The sequence below is a fragment of the Pararge aegeria genome, chromosome 2 (genome assembly GCF_905163445.1).
Source record: "Pararge aegeria chromosome 2, ilParAegt1.1, whole genome shotgun sequence".
Classification (NCBI taxonomy): Eukaryota; Metazoa; Arthropoda; class Insecta; order Lepidoptera; family Nymphalidae; genus Pararge; species Pararge aegeria.
The window spans coordinates 3,497,639-3,523,997 of record NC_053181.1 but is presented as its reverse complement, the minus strand read 5'-3'; the positions used below and the strand labels follow the sequence as shown (position 1 = coordinate 3,523,997).

Genomic DNA, 26,359 nt, shown 5'->3' with positions numbered 1-26,359 from the left:
AGAAAGGAAAATAGCAGCACTTTATTACAAAAGCGCAAACCGCATTATTCTTAAAAACCGCAAAGAAAAGTCTACAGGCACAAAAACCCTCTGGCTTATTACGTATTTGCAGAATATGCAAACAAGGAACAAAGCGGCGTAGGATCTTAAAGGCTCCGTAGACATAAGACAACTAGGATTAGAAACAAAGATGGCGGACACAAAAAGCTTAAGAATCACAACATTTTTATTGAGAGGCATAGAAAACATTTCTCATAGTTTCATAGCCAAAAGCCAACCCTTAAAATAATTCGTCTTTAGGTTTTACTAAAAAAGGCTTTGACTGGCGGGTAGCCTACAGTCCAGATGGTTTCAAATTCGGAACTTTACCTTACGGATTGATTTAGAATAAAGTATCTGGAAGCTTTTCGGATTTATATATTTTTTATTAAATGGTTAAAGCTTTCTAGTCGATACACATGAAAATTTCATTCACTCTTGTATTTTTCTATGTTTTAATATATTTGTAATCATTTATTTAACGACGTTATGATAGCACCCGCGTGAAATAACATGCCACTAATGCGAACAAACATTAAAAATGTATATTTTTGAACTATTGGGGCGAGCTAAAACTATAGTCTAATTTTATTACGCGTACAATCATTCTTTTTATAGTCTTTTTGTGAGATTTAAAATTATTTACAGCCGCTTTAATATATTCGATCCAATGTAACCCGGAGGCCATAGGATATACAACGTGTAACGGAATTACGGAATACTGTTGAAGGGTGCCTGGGTGATCCCTATATTAAATTAAAAGAAGCATATTTATTTTTCCATACCTACATACTAATTCAAAACATTCTAAGTGTTACAACCCTATTGAAGATAGCAGACTGACACGTGAATAGTACCTACGCTTCGCGTCGCGTACCTAATAAAGTGACTTGAGATACTTTTACATGTGATGCGCTGTATGTGATTTCTTTCAGTAACTATGGCAATGTTTAACTCAAAAACTATAAGTGTTTCGGTTTCACAGATAAGTCTCAGAGACAGTAAATAATGTACCTGTAAAGCTTTTGAAGTATTATTGAAGAATTTTCTATCTGAGTCTTGTCTGATGCTAGTACTACCCTAACACAACAAAGACAGTACGCTTAGGCTCTTAATCTTCCCTTTTGATATGATTTCCATGCAAAGCAGCCTGAGTGAAATAGAAATAGGATGTCAACCATCTCGCTCATCCCTTTCAGGATAACAACGGCTCTTTCACAATGGCCACAATTTGAATAAAATAATAGTTTGGAAATTGGACGCCACATGGCCCAAAAGGACGTGAAAGGAAACCTTACAATGGAATTTCGAAGTGAAGTTTCGCTGAGGTCACTTTATTTGATGGGCACTTTCTGTGCGGTCGCTTTAATGTGATTTGGGTCAAAAAGCTGTTCTGTAAAACACCAGTCAATTCACTTGCTATAAAAAAAAACGACGATTATTTTTGATGGTCTCTCTGGCGCAACGGTGAGCGCTGTGAATTTAAGTAGGAGGTCCCGGGTTTGATTCCAGGCAGGGGCAATTTTTTAAATTAAATTTTTTGAATGTTCTCTGTTCTGGTCTGGTGGAAGGCTTTGGCCGTGGCTGGTTACCACCCAACCGTCAAATTTAGCTACAATATTCATAAAAATATTCTTCTGTCATCTTAGTACCCAGAACACAAGCTACGCTTTTTTTGGGGCTAAATTGTGATGTATGTATTGTCATAGTATATTTATTTATTATTATTAATTATTAATAATAATGCTTATTTCAGAGCTGTCAATATATTAAATATAAAAGTGTCATATTGAAAAAATACTGCTTTTAAGCGATAAAAAATCTTGTTTGTTATTGACAGTATGTTTGGTCAGGTTTTCCTAAAAATAAAAGCAGGAGCCACAAAAACGTAGAGTCTTCTTACAAAACTTTAAAAGTATTCTGAAAAAGCGCTTCTTATGTCAACAAAAAAGTAAAGTAAGTAGGGGCAACAATTTCAAACTGCTTTTTTCTTTAATAACTTCTCTTATCCGATTTTATAATTTAATGCTACTGGCGGAAAATGGTAAATTGTTAGCTATTAGTAAAAAAGACAAATTTATCAGTGTAAGCAACGGTCCTTTGAGGCGGATAGGCGGTGCGGTCGCCATTATTATTCAACTTTCGCCCACCACGGGGGAAATTTGCATAATCCCTCGCGGTGTTTTTGTTTTTTGCGTCTTTTAGTTTACCTTTAACTTAAGATTTGATCCATTTTAAATTATACGAACGATTATTTGAATGAGCACATTATGGCAATCGACTTTGTTCCTATTTTCCAGTCCAATATTATTTAACTTCCTTATTACGAAGTGCATTTGTGATTCGCATAGAATTAAGAACAAACAGAACCCTTATTGTGCAATTATTGCATGCAGTTTCCAAAACAGTGGAAATGCCTCGCGCACATCTCACATCATCATCATCATGATGAAGTCCACTGCTGGAGATAGGTCTTTTGTAGAGAGTTCCAAAATCTACGGTCCTGGGCCGCTTGTTTCCGGCGGCTCCCAGCGACTCGTTTGATGTCGTCTGTCCACCTCGTTGGGGGCCGACCAACACTGCGTTTACCTGTGCGGGGTCGCCATTCCAACACCTTGGAACCCCAACGTCCATCGGTTCTCCGAGCTATGTGCCCCGCCCATTTCCACTTCAGCTTAGCAACTCGCTGAGCTATATCGGTAACTCTGGTTCTTCTACGGATCTCCTTATTTCTGATTTGATCACGTAGTTACTCCCAACATTGCTCTTTCCATCGCCCGCTGAGTGATTTTGAGCCTTCCTATGAGACCCATAGTAAGCGACCACGTTTCGGATCCGTAAGTCATCACTCGCAACACGCACTGTTCGAAGACTTTGGTCTTCAGGCACTGAGGGATTCTAGACGAAAAGATGTCTCGAAGTTTCCTGAACGCACACTTCACACCCTCGTAATGTTGCTAGCTCACAAACAATTTGCCATTTTCCTACTTTAAGGTAAACTTTTAGAAAATTGGAGGGAAAATTATTACTGTCGCCTGCTAAATAATATGAAGTGACTAACCGCCTGTTCGAGAAACAATACTAAAGTGGAGTGGTTTTTGATGCTTCAATATTAGTTGTGTACGCGGTTTCTGTATATTCTTAATTCTGTGGTGCTTCGTTATGACTAAACGAAAGATCTTTTGAGGGAGGCCTATCCACGATATTTACTTATCAGAAGTTGAACTTGAAATAAGTTGTAACACATTAGTTAGGAAATACACCAATTTTGTAGTTTAATCGTCAGAATTCTTTTACCAAATGAACCACGGGTATGGTTGCCGATATTAGGTTAATTCCCGTCCAATGCAGCCCCTGCCATCGAATGATAAATAAACGAAAGAGAGCCCCGCAAATAGACCCATTAACGGAATAAACTGTCATTAAACTAAGCCCCAATGATTTATTCTAAATTGGTGTCATAAATTTTAACAACGATTTTGAAATTACCCCTTATGTTTATGCGATAATTTTGAGGATACGCTACCCCTGCTTTATCACCATTCGGAATGTGACTCGCAAATGGCTTAACTTCTCCCAGGTTAGTTTTAGCTACTCAACTTAAAACTTTCTTTATTCATTTTTTTTATTCCTTTACAATTTAGCCCTTGAGTGCAATCCCACCTGCTGGTGATTGATGATGCAGTCTAAGATGGTAATGGGCCAATCTGTTAGAGGTATGGCAGTTATATTAAACCTATACCCCTAATCGGTTTCTACGCAACATCGTGTCGGTAGGGTGGTAGCTTGCCACGGCAGAGGCCTCCCACCGGAACAGACCATAGAAAATTCAGAAGTTATAAATTCCCAAATTTCCCCTGCCGGGGATTGAACCCGGGACCTCCAACTTAAATCCATAGTGCTCACCGCTGCGCCAGGGAGGTCGTAAACAAGACCAAAGTCGTTATAAGGAGGAGGCAAATAGACCGGTAAAAACAGTTTCGATTCGTTCATATAAATAACTCTTTTATTGCCTCTTTTTTTGATTGCGTGGTGGTTAGAACTCCGGCTTCACTTTCGGGGGGCAAAGTTCGAATCTCGGCACACACCTCTATCTTTACAATGTTATTTGTTTTTAAGCAATTAAATATCACTTGCTTTAACGGTGAAGGAAAACATCCGAGATATCAGCTAGCACTATACCAAATTTTATTTAAATCCGTTCAGTAGTTTTCACGTGATGTCCGGACAGACAGACAGACAGACAAGAATTAAATACAAATCTGTTTTGGACTCAGTATCGATTATAAAGCATCCCCCGGTCAAAATTTTCAAAATGTATTCCTATTATAATGTTAAGGATTACTTAAACGATAAAAAAGCTTTGGGTGCGAATTGCTCTAACTTCATAACATAAATTTACTCCGAGATATTCAAAATTCAAAATTCAAAATTCATTTATTTCAAGTAGGCCTAATAAAAGCACTTTTGAAATGTCAAGTCTGTCTGTGTGTAGTGACTCTACCACCGGTTCAGAAGGCAGATTCTACCGAGAAGAAGCCGGCAAGAAACTCAGCAGTTGCTCTTTTCCAACATTAACAATTTACATTTTAGATTTCAAAATTCATTTTTCTATCTTGTGAGAGATGAAAGCGGAGCCGGATGCTTCCAAGCAACCTTGTCATTAAGAAATTCATCAATTGTATAATAACCTCGCTGTAATAAATGTGTTTTATTACAGGTTGGCGAACGAAGTTATAACAATCCCCTTACAACGAAAGTGTTTTATCAAGGGCGCAGATATATATGAAGTAATTTCTGGACGAATTTTAATATTCTTTTAACGGGCAAAGGAAAGGAATGCCAATATCGCTGAGGCAGGAAGAACGCCTAAACGTGAAGGTTGATAAAATTCCCCGCGTCGTCGCTTCTGCGTTGTTACGTGTAACGAGCACTTGAAAGAACGACTATTACCTGCTTAAGGAGAATTATTAGATTACCCCTAATAGCGCACGATAATAATATCTGTTACAATCAAAAAAATACCTCCATTGAAAGAATGTTCTGAAAATTACGATGAAACTTCTGTCTTTTAAACAACTGTGTTGATTTAATGTGTGGAATTTGCTTCACCTGTCAGTTTAAATTAATAAATAAATATACTTTGAGAATACACACATCGCCATCTTAGCCCCAAGTTAGCGTAGCTTGTGTATGGGTTACCTACTAAGATAGCTGATGAATATTTTAACATAAATACTTATAATATGATAAATACCAAGACACTGAGAAACATTCATGTAGCGATAAGACCGCCAAATTGTATACTTTTCGTTAAAATTTTATATAAAATTTTTCTATATGTTTATGTGGTGTACAAAAAAAAAAATAATTCATTAATTCATTCATGTTCATCACATACACATTTTCCAGTTGTGGGAATCGAACCCACGGCCTTGGGCTCAGAAAGTAGGGTCGCTGCAAACTGCGCCAATCGGCCGTCAAATATTTTGCAATATATAATATATTATTTATTTTGCAATAATTCGTTTATGCATTTTCTGAAAATATTAATACTAGTAATGTTCATAAACTTGTCAGGTTAGTTAATTACACATATATACAAGTGGGCTCACTATTTGATTTTATATATAATATATATATATTATTAGCACAATTAGTTAGGTGCTGCAGACTGCAAAGGCGGGGGACAGTTTATCTACGGGGACAGGACAAAATATTTATCTTCAATCTATCTACAGTTTTATCCAGTCTTGGAGGATAGGCGCACGGTAGATAATATACATGTTATTACAAACGGGGGTAAAATAGTCTTCCTTTCCGTTCTTTGATAGGTAGACGAGCAAATTTTATTCCTTTTAAGAGGATATAATCGGGGGATAAAAAGAATGCCTCTAGGCATGCTACCCGTACAGTAGTAACAGACACATACTGTTAAAGGCGATAAAATGTTTGGGAAAATATTTTATAGCTTGCGGGGCTTCCGCGGAACGACAGCGCTGCGACATATACCTACTCCCCATAGTTCTGTCTTTCTTACATATTGAAATCTTTACATGTGAGCTCCCTATTCAATATACCGTAGCATTTTAGTTTACCAGTCAGTTTCGGATGCTTTTTTATTATAATATATAGCAAATTTCATTGTTTTTATAATTTTATAATTTTTATCAGTGTTTACCCACACTTGGAGGAATTATCAATTTTATAAATTTAAAATGCATATAAAAATTTTCGGAACCGACAGGATTTGAACCTGCGACTCTCTTGCAATCGCGGCCTGAGCGCTTTTTCCAATTAAGCTACAGCTCTTCTACCATCGATGCCGAAATTAGTATATGCCTTTTACATCAGTCTTATAGCGACTGTGGCGTCATCTAGTAGGAAACGTTGCAGTTTCGTTGATTTTAATTTTTTAGGACTTGACACTTTACCCAAAATCTAAAAACGAGATGTAGCCTGCAGTTTCGTCTATGTAGGTATATTATTCGCGTAAACTGTATATTGTCTGCTGCTGACAGGAAAAACAAAAAGACACACGCTTGTGCAGTGGCGTGCACTTCATACATGCACAAAAGCACTGCATACCCAAATTATTTTATATAACTAGTATTGTAGGGGAGTTTTTCCATTTTATGCCATGTGCCTGCTTTATGCATACCCTGGTCAAAAACCTTGTGCACTGCGCTTGTGGTACTTAATTCTTTTGGCATAAAAAATCTAGTGAATTTCAAGACGATTATTTACAAAGCCTAATCGAAATCCATTTAGTTCAATTGAGCATTAAAAAGATTATAAAAAATAAGCTTTAGATCCACCTTAGAGGTCCCGTGCCTTTTTCCTAGATTTTAAGTAACTAAATGGAGAATTTCTCTAGCTGATGAAGCTGGAAGCCCATCTTATACTAAGTGAAAAACCTGACACTTAGGTGTTAGGCCTCATGTGCCTGTAATTACACCAGTGACCGTGCCCTTCAGACCGGATTAGGGTACACTGCGTTCAGTGTGAGAAAATTGACTTCTATACAAGTCGGTACTTTTTGACGACCTCTCTGGCGCAGAGGTGAGCGCTGTGTTTATTTTAAGTGACAGGTCCCGGGCAAGGACACTTTGGAAATTAATAATTTCTAGATTTTTCCTGGTCTGGTCTGCTGGGAGGCTACATCCGCGGCTAATTACCGCCCTAATAACAAAGTCGTGACGCTAAGCAATTAAGCGTTTTGATACGATTTTTCGAAAAAAAATTATTTTGTTTTAATATAACTACCATACCTCAGGTTAACCTGTTACCATCTTAGACCGCATAAACTAAATTAAGAATATACAAAAAACCGCATACATGACTAGTATCGAAGCATCAAAACCACTGTACTTTAGAAGTGTAGTCTAACCGTTCAATTCAATTCTTTTATTTGTATAAAAGACTGTAGGGTAGGTATACATGTTTAGTCAAAATCTATAACATGCAAATCTTAATTTACACAAATTAATTTATACATAACAAAAAATCATCAAAATATGTCCACTGAATATAGTAAAAATGTCAAAATTAGTACCTAAATAAATTATATTTGATGATCTAAAAACTCTCTAACCGAGTATTACTCCACCACTCCAACTTACCACCAAGTGAGTTTGCATTCAATGGCTAACTTGTTGTGAAATAAAATAAAAATAAAAACTTGTTAATAAGTATGTTACTATCAGTCAAGTTAATGAGGCTTTGGATTATCATAACAGTAATTCCAGACTCACATTACCACTGAAAACTTATCTCGTATCTCTTCAACGTTGGAACATATTGTTTTGTCTAACAAATTCACTGAGAGAAAGTCTCCAAGGCAATAAGTCTCTAGTGTAACCTTCCGATAAGGATCATAAAACATGACAAAACAGTTCGATGAGATCTAACGAGGTGACTTGAAGACTTCGTGGATCCTTTTGTACTGTTTCTACCAAAGGCAAAACAACAATATGGATTTTATGCGACATTTTTCATGTATCACGCGAATTTGCTGAGAAAACAGGAAAACTCAGTTTATTAGTTCTCTCGTGTAAGCAAATAGAGTTAGGGTAAATAGTGTTTGCCGCACACATATGTTGCGAATTCGTTGCCATATTCAGGGTTCAGTAAGAATTTCCCGATATGCTGTTTTAATTTTTTAATAGTGATCGCCCACTGGCTGAAATTCGACCATAATTAATTTAAATTATAATTTTGAACACTTTAAGTTTCTATTGTCAAAGACAATACTTCTCACAGACCTCACGTATACATATATATACTCTATTTCAAGTTATTGAATAAGAGTATATATATATATATATGTATACGTGTATGTGTCAAATACATGGCTATAACGATAGTAACATGTTATAGCAATGCATTATGCATGGTAGTGGGTGTAACTTTATTTTTATTGATTTAATGCATAAGAAAATATATGAGCGTTTTGCACTCCTCTATATAAACTATAAGTGCGGAAAATTTCATACTCCCCTGTCCGCGCTATTTTCGTAAAAAGGTCTACAAAGTTTCTGCTTCACGTATTAATATATAATAAGATAAAACACTAGCGGACTCGGAAGACGTCGTGTTTCCCGTAGTGCCAACCGGGTCCAAATTGATGCCAAATAAAAAAAAAAAAAAAAATACTAAAGAATTTCTGTATAGCAACCCTAATAACCTACCAGTGTCAAATATCATCATCATCATCCGATGATGATGATGATGTGATCATCAACCCATTACCGGCCTATACAGAGCACGGGTCTCCTCCAAAAATGAGACGCAGTCCACCACGCTGGCCCAATGCGGATTGATGGATTCCACACACCTTTGAGAACATTATGTAAGAATCTCAGGCATACAAGTTTCCTCACGATGTTTTCCTTCACCGTTTAAGCAAGTGATATTTTAATTGCTTAAAACGCTCATAACTAAGAAAAGTTAGAGGTGCGTTATGGGATTCGAACTCGGCCCCCCGAAAGTGAAGTCGAGCTCAACACTACCCTACCCAATCTACTATAATTGCTTTCCTGTGTGAATATACTTTTCTCCTATTCTCATAAACTGTATTCATAGAGCTCTTATTTAAATCTCTCTCTAATAATAATCTCTAATAATCTCTCTTATAGAATCTATGTTAGTGTTACGTTGTATATATTTTATTAAAACTGAAATAAGCGGTTTAAGATTAGAATTACATTTTAGGAGGTCGATTTTGTAAAAGTATTGATTGGTCCAAGTTCTGCCTGAATAAAGAACAATTGAAATAAGTGAGTCTGAGACCTGAGTATTGTAGTCATTCCCCACACTTCGCAACAATATAACTGTTCTGTACTAAAATAATTTATTCTTAAATGAGCGATATAAGAGTAGAAGCATTGCATTGTAGGTTAATTTTAGTATTGATGGCTATTTTTTCTTAATTTCTTCTTTTATATTTAATGTAATAATTGAATCTGAGTATTAGGTAAGACATTGTCTACACTCCTCAACAAAATTACTGTACTGTACCTACTATAATTATTTATTAACATACAATATTCTTGTTTCAGGTAACCCACAGAAGAACCAAAATTGAGTCCAAAGCGGTGGGGTCTCGGGGTATAAATACCTCATAGAGTAGTCTCTATTTGGAACTCGAATAGGTTTACTTCAAACGTTCCTTTGATACAAGACACACTTGTACCTAAACAAAGCAACTTGTTTCAATTCGTCCTTTCCTGTGAGGTGTGCTACAACGTGAAAACTTAAGTTTGAAACCTTACTTAAAGTTCGTAACGTTTTCATAAAGTATGTTGACATTTTCATCTAAAAATGCGAATACAGATATTTTGTGAAGTACTTGTCTCTACATAAAAATTCATGGAGACGCCCACGGTTAGGAGTAAAATGTTAGTATAATTTAAATAGTACTATGATCTTATTTCATTGAAAACTGAAGCACTCATACGGGATTTCTACAAAATAATTGGAACGGTATACATATATATTTTTTCCATAGCTAATATACCATATTCCAAGCCTTAAAGCGTTGATTTATGACTAGAAGATCGCGTCGTAAATCATTCAACCCTCTTCAGCAAAAAAGTATAAAAAAAAAAATTAAAACGCTCCAACAGACAAGTATTTACGACCGTCGTCGGGCGTTTCCTTGTTATTAATTAATCCGGATAATTAAATTTCGCCATCTGTTGAGAAGAAAAAAACTATGTTACGCGGGCAAGTGTTTTAGAAAACTCTTAAATTGAATTTAAAATTCTGGATAGTCTGAATGAAAATTGTAGTCCACTGTAACAATTGGAATTATTTTTAAAACTACCCACAAGTAGTTATCAGTTGGTAACAATTTAGGTCGGAACGAACTGTTTTTTGGACTGGCACACAAAGGGAATATAACGGAACTCTCTCTCTCTCTCTCTCTCCTCTGTACTACTACTACAGTCTACTGAGCTCACCACCCCGTCAGCCGAACGTGGTGATCTATCTATCTATCTATCTATCTTGTAATGAGGCCCGCTTCAGCGGATGCACTTCGACCCTCCAGGATCTTTTGTGCTCGCCCCATCCTTGAATCCTCTCACCCTAAATAGCTTCAAATATCCACTCTAAGAGTTTGCTTGAAGCTTTTACGTTGGAGGTACACTAATCCTCTGGTTGTGGATAGGCCACTCCCAAGAGGTCCAACCGCTTTCTAGCCAATCCGTCGCATTCACAAAGCAAATGCTCCATGGACTCGACGTCCTCGTTGCAGGCCCTACACGTAGGGTTATCAATTATGCTCATTTTGAGCAGTATGGGAGCGTGGTGATACTGAGTAGACCCTTCTTGGAAGAGGCCTTTAGTCCAGCAGTGTGCAGCAGTTGGTAGGATTATGAATGTGCGTAACTATACTAGTTAATAATCCAAATTTTATAATTTTTTATAGAGCATATTTGAGAGTATTTTTCTCTACAACTACCAGTCTGACTTATTGAAGGAGATAAGAAAGAAGAATACGTGCTTTATTATTATATCAAATTGGGATAACGTTTTATGTGTTATATAAATATGAAGGACTTCATACGTGCATAAACACTCCGCCTGCCCTAAAGATTTAATTGCAATTCGTATTTTAGGAAGTTTATTCGTTGTTATAAAATACAGATATCTAACTTAGCTTTTGACGTCCTTTAATATCGGCCTATCCTAGTCTAATTAAATTTCTGTTAAGGTTTAGCTACCAATCCGTATCAGGGCGAAGGGAAAAAACTTAAGATCATCTGTCCAATGAGATTCTCTCTTATACTGCCTGTACTAGCCCAGTAACGTACAGTGGCGTGCACTGGGTTTCTTACCAGGGTATGCATACCACAGGAAAATTGCATAAAATGGCAAAAAACCTCCTCTTATACGAACTATTTATAAATGTCAGGGTAGGCAGTGCTTTTGTGCATGTATGATGTGCACGCCACTGGTGACGTAGGTAGGCCTTAGCCGTGGCTAGTTACCACTACTGACGTGACGTGTTGCCAATATTAAAAGGCTGATGATGATGATAAACATCACCATCGTTGGAACTAATATAATGTTAGCTGACCATTTATTTATTAATTTTTAAAATATATATTAATTGACGGGCGACGCTGGTTAAATACACCGGCAACCACATCCTTTAGCCCAAAACACATGAAAACTCTTTGGTGGTATACATGAGCACGGCGATAGTAGGTACTTTCCCGGACGGCCTTTGTCACAAGAAGCTTTACTACTACTAGGCTTTAAGGTGCAAGAGATCACACATATATATTACATACACATACTATGTAATATTTTGTATCAATAAGAAAGTAAACAAACAGAATAGAAACGTGTTTACCAACTACAATCTTAAGAAAAAATATGATATATATATATATATATATACATATATGTATGTTTATAAATAAATAAATATACTACGACAATACACACATCGCCATCTAGCCCCAAAGTGAGCGGAGCTTGTGTTATGGGTACTGAGATAGCTGATGAATATTTTTTTATGAATATAATACACATAAATACTTATAATATACAGATAAACACCCTGACACTGAAAAACATTCATGTTCATCACACAAACATTTCCCAGTTGTGGGAATCGAACCCACGACCTTGGACTCAGAAAGCAGGGTCGCTGCCCCACTCGGCCGTCAAATTTCCATAATATTTATATTTATATTTCCATATTATTTATATTTTTATAAGACATTTATGTTTAATGTATGACATATTTTTAAAATATTGCACTATCCCGTTTCCATAATCACTTATTTGCTATTTTCATTAAGGGTTGTCTGGAGGAGATCGCTTACAGCGATAAGGCCGCCTTTGCGCATTTTTATTTTGGTTCCTTTAATTATTTCCAATATTTAGTATCTTTATCCCTTAATTGTGTGCAATAAAAAAAACTATCTCTATCTATCTATCATAATTATCACAGATGGAGTATTGTCTATCAAACTCAAATCAATTCATAAAACAACCAAACTTCTGTTTATTTTACTTTTGTAGCAAAATAATCGCAGATACTCAATAATATGACGACGACTAGCTTCCGTTTCCGTTAGACCCCAGAGGCTATTAGGAAATTATTGATTCCATGCCGGCGAAATTACATAAAACCAATCACGAAAGAGAAAATAAAAACGAGACGGAAAATGATAACAAAATTCAAACAAGTTAAAGAAAAGAGAAAAATATCTTGGTTTCCATTTTCTCTTCAAATGAATAAATTATTTTTCCGGCCGATCGTTCCAGCAGAGACGCCATTTAAATTTTACTTTCATTTAAATTATACTTTGTTATTATACTGATCGCAAACTTTCGTAATGACTGTTAGGCCTTGTTAGTCTTCTAACTTATTAATTATAAGAACAAAGTCTGAAACTTCGGGCGATTATCGAAGTCTCCAGAACAACTGAGTCGGGTTTTGGGGCTAGAATTTCGAAGATATATCGTTAGTATATACATAGATAATCATTGAAATTATAAACTACTTATGTTTTTGTTATCATCATCATCATATCAACCCATTACCGGCCCACAACAGGGCAGGGCTCCTCCCACAATGAGAAGGGAAGGCTGTAGTCCACCCACGCTAGCCCAGTGCGGATTGGTGGACTCCACTGTCCACACACCATTGAAGCAAGTGATATTTTAATTACTTAAAACGCAAATAACTTCGAAAATTTAGGGGTGCGTGCAGGGATTCGAACTCGGCCCCCCCAAAAGTGAAGTCGAGTCTACCCACTGGGCTAAAACCGGGCTATATCTACCTATCTATCTACTCGTATATATATAAAAAAGAAAGTATGTGGGTATGTTCCGTATAGGGTCCGAAACGGCTGAACCGATTTCAATGAAACTTTCAGGGAATCTTCGGCTTGACCTGGCGAGTAATCCTGTAAAGTTTGGTGACGATCGGAGCACTCCTATTTTTGAACTGTCAAACTGTCAAATACAGCTTTTATTTACTATGATGATATTCTATTGTTGGGTGTACATGGGTGTAGATAATGATCTTCACCCGCTCGAGAAGAGAATAGAAGAGAATGAATACGGAGGGAAATAAATGATTTAATATATTATGAGACTAAAAATTTAATGATGTAAGTTTATTGTTTAAATAAAATAAAGAAAAATCTAGCACGGCGAAGCGGGCTGGGTACGCTGCCAGCATCTTAGGTGATATGCTTCGTATGCTATTTCGTTTTATTTCGGTACATGATAGGTTAGCTTAGGTTATTTTTGTTTAAGAATTAAATTATTGCTTAGATTGTAATATTAAAATAATAAAGTTATTGACAGTATAAAAAACAAAATGAACTCTATTATACAATTTAATGGTCGTGTTTGAGAGTCATTGATGTCGTTTGGTCTGTTTTTTTTATTTTTCTTTTTCGGTTTTTGTATCCTGAACCTTGTAAAGTCGTCTTCCTACCTAACTACGAGTGATTAGTAATAAATTCAACTGATCCAAAGATTGGCTTGGCCAAATAGATAGTCAGACAATAGTTTTAAACACGTGTTATGGTTTAGCTATCTTTTAAATAAATATATGAGTTATAAATTATAAGTTTAATCAGAGTCCAATTTTCTTTAGTGGTAGTGTTTTTCGGTAGTGTTTAAGGAAAAAACTAACAACTTGACGGGAACAGTCGAATAATAACATCATAACATAATAACATAATAACATAATAAATCGAATTTTGGAACTGCTATTTCAGTTTGGTGTTCTCATTACCTATGGGTATATAATATATTAGACGAGACATCTGGACTTTTATAATTCTAATATAAATAACCTACGAAAAGACTAAACTATTGCATTACTTGTTAGTATTTCATTATGACTAGTGATTGCCCGCGACTTGGTTCGCGTGGAATTTTTTATTGGCATACCTATGTTATTTCGTGATTCCGGAACTGGCACTACGCAAATTACATGTAGATAAATGTTGTATGAAAAACAAAAATCCATCTAACGGAAACCGTGCATTGTCCAGGATAAAAAGTAGTCTATGTTCTATTCCAGAGTACAATCTATCTGTGCTACATTTAATCCCATTTAGTAAAAAACATTCATTCAAATTTTTACGTTTAAATATTACTTTATACTACTGTCTGTTGAGAAGTTTCGTCCTTATTCGCCGAAGATCTTCACCAATTTTATACGACGAACTTAACGGTTACCCCAAACATAACCCATTCTTTTTGACCGCAAGCCAGATTCGATCTAGTTTCAAAAGTAGTGTGAATATTGACCGTAACTATCTTGACCTCGTTCACGGAGGAAGCTGGACCGCTTTTCCTGGGCATACCATTCAGTGGCTGAAAGTTTAATTCACAGAAAATTAAAGAACTCTCAGTATGATTCTTATTCGCATTCTTTAGAAATGGAGTTTTAAAAATGTTTTAATCCCCACTTATAACTTATATTATACTCGTACTTTAATGCAAACCCTCCTTGGGAATTAATAATAACTAATTGTTACATGCAAAATATTCATGTTCCCCAAAAACCATAGAGCATTATATATTTTTTTAATACCCGACGCGAAAACGACGGCGTTTTATATATTTGACATGTCTGTGCGTGTGTAGCATCGTAGAAAGGTGAGTTAATCGGAAGTGTTTTTAAGTATTTTTGAAGAAAATCCGTCCAAGATGGCAGTCGCTGCAAAATGGCGGATTATATATTTTTTCACGACTCCCTCAATATGGGTATCAAGTTAAAGGCCTTGACTACAATATGACAAATTTCAAATCCAAGATGGCCGCCACAACAAAATGGCGGATTACATTTTTTATTTTGTGTAGGGGTATCTATATATTTTAATGTATAGTTATTTAATTTCATTGTCGTGCCGTCCTATTTATCTTGGGTAGTAGGGATACTCTGTTCCTACTCCCCAAATGAAAATACACTAGAGTAGATTTTGATAATAAATGAAGCATTGTTGAAGTGAAACGTACTCATATAGCGGTGAGGAAAAAGACTCGAAATACGAACACTGGCGACGTCAAAAACATGTTAAGGAAGCGACGTCATACAGCTAAATAATAAATTTTATGCGCGCCTCGGAGGTTTCAAGTGGAAACTCCTTTAAGATTGTAGTCTACCACAAACTATTAGTTAGAACAACGAGGTTAGCTGTCTGTTTCTGTCAATTTCATCTATAGCCTATAACAGTCCACTAGTGGACTAAAAACCTCTCCCAACAGAAGGGTTTGCTCTTAATCTCCTTACTGGGAAATGGGCCGTAGATGATAGTAATAGCACAGAATACGCTCCGGCTCGCAATCCGTTATATTCTCTTAGTCGCCTCGTACGACACCCGTGGGGAGACAAGACACCACACGGCACTATATATATGTATATCTATATAATACTATATCTTCTATGAATACAAAAATAACACTCAACTAATACGTCACTCAATAATTCTAAAATGCTTCAACTAATTTTAATTCTCTAATGTTGTGTTTTCACTGAATTCAGGAAAACATTCCACGGAAACAGGCAAGAAAAATTGGTAATTTGGAAATTTGGTAATTTTGTATAGAAGGCCAAAGGCCACTTTGGATTACTTTCAATGCATGACGTTCGTAACATGATACGAAGTTCAATGGGTCACATATTTATATATTAATTGAACTATACGAGATATCTTATGTACGAACTATTTTCTTGTTTGTTCTATTTCCTTAGATCGCTACTGCTGGAAACAGATCTCCTCTTTCATGCAAGAAAGAAGATGATGTTTTGAATTAAGATCTTTGTCGCTCCAAAGTGAAAAGACTTCACCAATTAATCATAATATTTTTATGAGAGAGAAAAAACGAAAAAAAAATTTTTTTACATTGCGCCACACATTACAATATTAACAACACCACATATATTATGTGTGGCCCAACTTAAAGAAAAGGTGCCAGCTCAGCATTGTGCTGCATGCGCCACTGGGAACATAGAGCGCTGATTTTCAGTTGACACCTTGTAAGCAGGTGACACCACGGAAATGCGTAGCCATCTACTGACCACAGTTTAATATTTTAATGTAATAAAAAACGAAGCTAAAGTTAACTTAAACTTATATATATATACAGTGTAAACTCTATGTAACGACACTGAAGGGACTGTGCATTTTATGGCGTTATAAAGAGTTGTCGTTAAATGGAGAGAAGAAAATCAGCGTATATAATCAGCATGCTATTGCGTATAGTCTGTTATTTTTGTCTGACGTCTTTTCCTGCACCAGTAATTTAGTTGAATTTTTTTACTTATTTTATTCATATCTTGCGATATTGCGGCATCTTGCAAGCAATCCCAATTTGTAAACAAAACAACGAACTTCTTAGAAAGTTCGTATGGATGACGCCGAAGATCGAGTTTAAAACAAAACGTACACAGCTTCGCAGTTTTTAGCAACTTAAAGAGTACTTTATTACTCAATTTTTGTCGTTATTTAGGGTGGTTGTAATGCTATGTAGAGTGTATCATTGTATGGAAGACCAGCTAAACCAACCAAAACCTATTAATTTCGACGCTTTAGGGAGTTCGTTTTTAAATCGAGGGACGTTACATGGAGTTTACACTGTATATACAAAAAAAAACAACAATTAAAAAAATACAGCAATAAAATTATACGTAAACAAAATTACCCCCTGAAATTACTTACATAAAGTTCGTATTTAATTCTTTTGTTCAGTCAAATGAAACTGTAGAAGTAGTGTAATAACACTCGTGGACAGAAATGCCGTGACCTGATTCTTAGGGAAGCCGACTCTATTCCGGGCCATTGCCTGTAACAGCAGATGTTACAGCCTTTATTTTTTAGCCGACTGTAGTACGGTAGTGTGTTTGACAGACTATATGTTCTCATTTTGTGAAGCAGCTATTGGGCCGATTTTGAAGATTTAGATGTCGTTGGCTTCCTCTTAGCGACCGAAACACTCATAGCGTGTTATGTTTAACAAATAGACGTAGTCGGTTGCCACATACTCCATTTAACTCTGTCATTTGTTCAGCGTCACTAGGGTGGACATAGGTCTTTTGTACAAAATCTCCGGTCCTGGGCCGCTTGTTTCCAGCGGCTCCCAGCGACTCGTTTGATGTAGTCTGTCCACCTCGGTGGGGGCCGACCAACGCTGCGTTTAACTGTGCGGGGTCGCGATTCCAGCACCTTGAAAAAAAAGTTGGGGTAACTTTTGTTCCTAACTTATGATTCCTAAAAAAGCGTGGTTTTCATCGGATAGATCTAAAGCGAAGTTCTGTTATTCCTTATTTAATAAACCAATTAAAAAAAAAAATCTTATTTTGCTATTAATAAGTTTAATGACCTACTGACAGACGTTAAGAGTGAATTTATTTCCATATTTATTAAGCAGACAAATTATACTTTTACACTTAGATTGTAAAGCAGTTTTGTACCTTCATGTTGTTGTTGTATATCTGAACTGAGTAAGTATAACTTAATTATATTACGAGAGTGAGGGTAGTTAATTCTGTATAGCAAAGTCACTTTTATCGTTTCCTACCGTGATTTAACGCTATAAACGAGCGTTGGTAGTTTGTACCACGCTGGGCGCCAACAGCGTAACAAATAGCATTTTGCACGCTCAAACGGTCGTTTATTGATTCGATTCCATCAGCAAATAAAATCAAGTGAAAAAATTAGTCTACATTAGACAAATTTTTTCACTTGATTTTATTTACATAGTACTTTGATTTTATAGTCATACACTTGACCAGTTTTGAGATCTTTATTCGTTATTAGTTTTAGGTTAAAACCTATTTATTCCGGGCTTATTGCTATTGCTTTGAATGGTGGACCCGTGCAGTTAGTCCTACTAGGGCTCCGTAACCGAAGAGTCACTATTACTAAGTTAAAATAATGACACTCTATAGCCAATACATATTTGAAAATTTAATGTATGTTCACAAAAATGACTGCAATAATTTGAACACTACTCGTAGAAGCAAAAATAAAATAAGCAATTCATTTAAAGGAAATTGTATACAATTTTACAATAAATTACCGGTAGATATTCAGGGGATGTCACTAAAGAAGTTCAAAGTTTGTATTTAGCGAAAGCTTATAGAAAAGTCATATTATAGTATAAAGGATTACGTAAACGACAAAAAAGCTTAGGTGTAAACAATTGCTCTAACCAGGTTGCTTCTTAAATATTTTCTAATGACAATGTGAGATGGTGATAACAAAAAGAACACCCGGCTAAGTTTGTTGTGGGCTTCTTCTTAGACCAGGGCGCGATTGGAACGCTCGTAGCTTTAGTTTTAAGTTTACGATTGTAGTTATCGCCATCACTACTCACTGCTATGTACACATTTTATATAATAACGCATCAAAAGTGCCATCTATGTGCCTATTTGAATAAAGAAATATTTGACTTTGACTTTGACTAAGCTTCCTCTGTCTGTCTGTGTGCAGCATCTCATCCGTTCACCGACCTTCATCCGTTTTTTTCCACTACAAGTTAGTCCTTGACTGCAATCTCACCTGGTGATAAGTGATAATGCGGTCTAAGATGGCAGCAGGCTAACCTGTTTGGGAGTTTGGAACAGACCAGAGAATTTCAGAAATTATATATTGCCAAATTGCCCCTGCTGGGAATCGAACCCAGCAGGGGCGGTGAGCGCTATGAATATAAGTAGGAGGTCTCCTACTTATATTCATAGCGCTCAACGCTCACTAGGGCCAGGGAGGTCGTCCAAACCAGATAGTTGAATTTTCACAACTACACATTTTTACCAAGTAGGTAAAATTTTTTCTACTTTGACTATACTGACTATACAGTGTACTATAGCCGCTTTAAAAAAAATTATAATAATTTAAAAATTTTAAATGTAAAATCGCCGTCATTCAATATAGTGCACTAATTACTATACAGCTTTTGAGTTTGCTTGGTTTAACGCTATAATATCAGAAACTGCTGCTTCGAATTGGATATATTGTTGTGTTGGCTTAAGGCTACAATAGAACATCACGCTACGACCAATACCACGATCATCAATGAGAAAAAATTATGAGAAATGTTGCCAAAACTGCAGAGATTCCGCGTGCGACGTAAACGGCAAACTTTACGCCGAAATGACGAATCTAAGGAAGAAGAAAGAGTTCTAAGAACAGTCCGCCACATCATATGACTATCTTTTACGGTTGACTCATACGAAGTGGCAAGGGGCCGCTAGTCAATAAATCTTGTCATTTTTGTAAACAGAGTTAATATTTCCACTAAGGACAACGTTTCACTCTATTTCTCGTATACTTAAAAGCTTAGTTACTATTCAGGAAAATGTACATGATACCACTGCGTCTGACATTCATTACGTATGTACCACTGTGAGGGTTGATTATACAGAGAATCCGTAATGTTTCATACTCTCACACATGCCGTGAATGTTAGCAAATCCACCTTGACTGGTATCATCTGTATTTTTTTTTTTTTTTTTTTTTTTTTTAGTAGGTAAGTAAACTTTATTATTAGTTTTCATGAAAAGGTCACATCAGCGTTAGGGTAAATTTGTAAGCCAATACTCGAAACTATAAGGTTCCCATGTTGACTAGGACACCCTTCTCAAAAAGGTATCCATTGTTTGGAATAAAACGATTTAAGACAATTCTTCTGAATATTGGATAGAAGCAGGCGTTAATTTGCGGAAATCCATAATATATTATGAAAATAAGCTTAATTTGCTATACTCCGCAAACAGCAGGAGAATCTGTATGGTATAATTTATAATTTATTCAATCCTTATACTCCACACCAAACAGATCTTCGACAATGTACCCTGTATAACACCTACCTAATTACTTAGGACTCTGGATATATTTATTTTGTCTACGTTTAAGTTATGTTATGTTAGTTATGTTTTTAAGGCTCTACCTTACAAACAAACAACCAAACTGCTAAAACTAAGTCGGAATAAACTAAGGACGGTAGTAAGCATGATAACAGGGCATTGCCAACTAAACAAACACCTTTTCATTTTAAGTATAACCGACAGTCCCCTGTGCAGAGTATGCATGGAGGCAGATGAAACACCGACTCACGTATTGCTCCGATGTAGAGGAGTAGCAGAGCAACGCGCAGCATACCTTGGCTCCCCAGCATCACTCCCTGAAGCACTTGGCGACCTGGGCGGCCTGCTAAGCCTCTGGAGTGAGCTCGGCTGGCTGGAGTGACACAGCGGGGAGCCCTACCAGCGGCACTACGTACAACGGAAGGTTCCGGCCGACCAAGTGCGGAGACAAGCCCAGAGAGAGAAAGAAGAAGAAGAAGAAGAAGTTATTCCGTGTTTTGTCACGCTCTGACATTTGAAAAGTTGTCTCAGTTGAAGTGTAACAAAACACTGTAGGTATAACTATTCTGCCATAGCGCTGGATACAAGCCTTTTCACTCATACAAGAAAGGGATTTAGAGCTTAAGCCCACAACCCTGTTCAAAAGGAGCAGTTGGGATTATAACACGATTTCTTAAAGACCTCCCTTGCGTAGCTTAGTTGGAGGATCTAGGGCAGTCACACTATTTCTCGACTCCCTGGCGTATTAATGGGAGGTCCCGGGGCACATTAGTTTAGTGGAAAACATCAGTCATGTCCATCAGATACCAGCCTACCGACCAAGAGATGCCGCAAAGCGATTGAGCGTTTTGGTACGATGCCGTGTGGAAACCGATTAGTTGTATAGCTGTTAAACCAACTAGATAAGCTAGGGTTTGCCTGTTCTGACACCAGGTGAGATTGCAGTCAAGGGCTTACTTATAGTAAATTACTCAATTACTAGTATTCTCAAAAAGTTCAAATAAAACGTAAGCTTACAGAAAAATCCTATTATAATGTTAAGGATTACTTAAACGATAAAAAAGCTTGGGTGTGAATTGCTCGAGCTTTGTAGCTTGATATTAATTCACTGTGAGATGGTGATAAATAAAAAAAAAAAAAATTACCCGGCTAAGTTTCTTGTTGACTCTTCTTAGACCATGCCCTGGTCTAAGAAGAGCCAACAAGAACCGTTCCGAACGTTTGGAACCCTCGTAGCTTTAGGTTTAAGTTGGCAAACGAAGTTATCACCATCCCCTTACAATTATGTAAACAATTATGTATGAACGCTTCATAAGTGCCTGTGATAGGTCTACATGAATAAAGAAATTTTGGATTTGAATTTGAATTATATATATATATATAAAACCCTTTTATACATTTTCTTACCATCAAATTTTCATTTAAAAATACTCCTATTTTGTCTGAGCTATTAATAAAACCACATTATTGTGCATTAACAGTGTTTTAAATCTTGAGTTTTTTGTAAACCGAGGTAATATTTTTACTAAGGACAGCAATTCACTCTGCTTCTCGTAAACTTGAAAGCGTAATTATTACTATTCAGGAAAATGTATAATGTCATAAATCTCTGCGTCTGACATGCATTAGGTATGTAGAACTTTGAGGGTTAATTATACAGGGTTCAAATATTACACAAGTCGTGAATGTAAATCCATGATAACTGCTATCAACAGTGTGTATTACAAGTGACTTACAAGTGGGTGGTCCGGGGTTTGATTCCCAGGGGGCCAATTTGGAAATTCGTAATATCTGAATTTTCTCCTGGTTGGTCTGGTGGGAGGATTTGGCGGTGGCTAGTTACCATCCTAACGACAAAGACAAGCTGCTAAGCGATTTATCGTTCCGGTGCGATGTTGCGTAGAAACCGATTAGGGGTAGGGGTATGGTAAATACTAATGCCGGATGAAATGGCTATGAAGCGATAAGGCCGCCAAATTGTTTTGTGGTGTGCAATAAAAGTATATTCATTATTTATTAATTCGTTTATTCATTCGTGAATATGGGTATTACAAAAATCTCAAGTTTTAATGTTCAGTGAAACTTGATGGTCCGATAATGAGCTAAAATATCTCATTATTATAAATATTTTTTCCTATTGTTAGTGTCGTTTCTCTACTACGTAGAATAAGAATAATAAGGCGTAGGAAAAATTTTTAGAAAAGGTTTTTTTCTTGTTACGCCAAAGAAGTAGGTACCTTCTCGTATATCTGATAACGCGTGTACACACACGTTTTTCTATAGACATCACCGAAATGCATTCGATTTACGCGATGCCTAGCGTTAGTGAAAACGGGCATAGGGAGCCTGGGTAACTTAAGTGCGTAGTCACAGTAGTTGACAGCCACGCAATACCCTCTTAATATTCCCTCAGCGACAGGGAGGATTTCCATTAAACTTTGTACATTTTAAACAGTTGCCTTTTGCGCCTACTTCGAAATTCATCGCATATTTAAAGGTTCCACAAAGAGCTTTGTTTAACTTTTTGAGCGGCTTTAAGAGGATGGTGAACCTACAAATTGTCAGCGCAAAAAGCGTCAAATGTTTTTCTATTCGAAGCCGGCTATTGTTTACGTTTTAAAATTAAGAAACACAACACAATACAAAGATGTTTAGATCAAAGTACTAGACATTACTTTTTTAAATGTTTTATATTTTTAATTGTTTTATATTTGCTACATAGTTTCGTACGTAATTTCGTAGTAATGTACTTCAGTCTTAAGAAATTAGCTAATTTCATGTCAACTATTAGCTATTTCCATGTCAAGTATTAGCTAATATCATGTGAATTATTAGCTATTTTTATGTCAAGTATTAGTAAATTCATGTCAACTATTGACTAATTTCATGTCAACTATTAGCTCATTTCATGTCAACTATTAGCTTAATTGGTATACCTTTGTTGGCCCAAAAAACATTTAGTTGAAATCCAAAACAACTATTAGTAAATCTCATGTCACCCACCGTTTACCTAACATACCCAAAAAAAAAACAACAACGGAAAAATCGCTTCGTTGGGCAGAGGAGTTTGTGATCGCAAGAGCTGGTAGTAGCAGCAACTAATTTCATTTTGCGTTCAACTCGACATCCAACGCTCACCGCATCTCCGCACAGCTTTCCGGACACTCCCTTGCTCAAAAACATCTCTTCTCGTCTCTGCATTAGACCTCTCGGCACATCTCCGCTCTTATTGAGTCCGAGCCTTCCGGTAAAATATAACCTAGAAACCGGTCAAGATTTGGCTTTAATGTAACTGCCTTGATAGTTAGCCTAGCATCTTAGACTGCATCACTAACCGCAAATATATATAAATAAACGCAAATCCCAATACGGCTTAAAGCAGCTCCGGAAGGCATAAATATTTACAATTACAGACCGAAAAGGGCCCGTAATGGTTTTAAAATATGATACAATTTCGAAATTTAAATAAATATAGCTCTTACTGGCCATTATAAGTGAGTAATTGGGGTTTAATGTACGCGTAGGCATAATAAAATTTTGCGATGCTAGGAATAAAGGTTCCAGAGTCCGTCATTTTAACAACTGTTTGGCAGGTTTCGTTTTTCCCATGCCCATCTAACGTAATTAATTAAAAAATTGGTTACGAAGCTATTTTCTTTTCTTTTTTTACCTAAAAATACAAATATTAATTAGTTTAAGGTAAAATAATAGCAAAAACTAATTTTGTTTAGTTTAGCAGTGTAATTTCGTTGTAAATTAGTAAAAACCAATTCCATCATGAACTAATGCCTGATATAAAAAAACCGTTCAACTGGCGGTGGTAGAGTAACTACCAACCGACAGACTTGACGTATTCAAAACTATCAAGCATACATAAAATAAATTACTTTTTAATTTTTAATGGAATTTTCAATAATTGTTCATACCCTATCACAAATGAAATGCTACCAAAAATGAAATAAAACCTATCTTAGAATGTGCAAATTTATCTCTTTCATGACATTCCACAATACTAACTCCACTTTTTATAAATAACGCTCCCATTTTAGCCCCCTTTTAGTAAATAAAAATCTTAGTAATAACTTGAAACAATCCTATATATTATTATAAGAAGTTTTGTCAGAATTACAAAGCAATTTTTTTTATTCCTCTTTAAGTTAGCCCTTAATTATTGAAATCTTGAACAATTTCATTAGTCTTTTAGTTATATTATAAATATAAAAAAGTATGAGCTTTATCCAATATCGGTTATATTATGTCAATTTGGACCCGCCATTCCTGGACGCATCTAACCATACATATTTGTTAATGTGTGATTCATTATTAGTATCAAAATGTCGCCTTTAAGCAGAGCAATACGTAGATTTACAAACGCGTAAAATTATTATCTTCAATATGTCTTCCTTTTTTTATTCATCCCAAGTGTATTTTTAATTAAACATTCGTTGAAATAGTAATAATAAAACAATTATAGCCACATGAATATCTATTTAGAAGTTATACGTCTCACTCTTCAAAACTCAAGTAAATACTTAGGTCGGTAGGTATTCTTATGAAACCGAATCTAGAATCGTGATAAGTCTTTAATTGCCGACGATGTTACCTCGCTCCCCATTTTAAAAATAGAGATAGGTACCTACTATTAATATACCTACATTAAATAAGTATTACAAACTACTTCATAGATAACATAAAAAGGCGCCATTTTCATCAATGTGTTAGTGCTATTTATTATCTGTGGTATATCCAAATCACAGGTCATTTAATTTTATTCAACTCCCAATATATATATTTTAAACTTAAATTTACTTAACTGCACCAGATAACCGTTACCTCCCCTTATGCTCAAGCTTCTGAACAACAGCTATAATATTTAAAGGGTCATGAATAGCTAAAGCAATGCTAAAGCATTATAACAATAAGCAATCTTTGAACTGAAAGAACGCCACTAGCGCCGCCTTACGTAGGAGCCTGAAAACACTTCCTGCAAGCCTTCAAAACCACGTCCTGGCATCTATCGGCAAGCGGCGGGAACAAGCCGACCTCCCTTTCCCCCACCCACGAAAAAAGCCTATTGATCGCCTACCGTCACTACACAACTTACGCTAACCGAAAGGACACTGCCGAAGCTTAGAAAAGCTATTAACAACCAATAACAAAACGTTAAACCTAATAATAACTCATATCGAAGTTTTTTAGGACGATAAGGTGAGTGAATTTTGATTAAAAACGTCATTCGTGCACATTCAATAGGTTTTTCGTCATTCATGATGACGTGGACGCGCTTTTCATGACAGTTAATTCGTGCTTTACAGTGAAAAGTGAACAATCGTGTCTTAATTTTCGTGAAATAGTGTCGAGTATTCACTAAAGTCATGTTGGACGTTGAATAAAGTGAATAGAGCTGCCGAAAGTGCATATTTGATGCCTCGTTGAACTTTGTGGAAATAGGTCGAGCGCGTAGATCTATGTTGCAGTAGTTATTCAATCTTTTTGCGTACTCTTCTGGAATAGTGTTCAGATCGAGGTTCGATTTAAATCAAGGCCAAGTGTTTCAGTTGAACTGATAAAACAACTGTTAATTGGATTCTAATATTACCAGTTGTACTCACTTGCTTGCTTCTACCTCATTTGCTATATATTATTTGCGTTTGTGTTTTCTCTGTGGTGTCCATAAAAGTGTATTAATTTATTATTTAACATTACCGGCCGATAAACAGTGAATTCAATTCCGTTTTTATATAATTGATTGTAGACTTCAGCTTATGTAAATGACACTTGTATGATGATTAATTATTTAGAAAGCCATTATCGTTTACAGAGCCGTAATTGGTGGTCTGGGTATTTTCTCATACGTATTTCCCTAAAAATTGACGTAAATGTAAAAAAAATAAAGTTGACAAAGTTTCTAATTTTGAACCTTGTGGCGACTGGAAAAAAATACGCCATAAATCAATGGGTTAAACA

The 26,359-nt window shown here is 36.1% G+C and overlaps 1 protein-coding gene across 2 annotated transcripts in view; it reads left to right on the top strand.

Moving 5' to 3' along the window:
• The window catches only part of LOC120628233 (syndecan-like), a 406,497-nt gene that overhangs the window by 368,812 nt on the left and 11,326 nt on the right, over window positions 1–26,359 (top strand). The window lies entirely within an intron of this gene.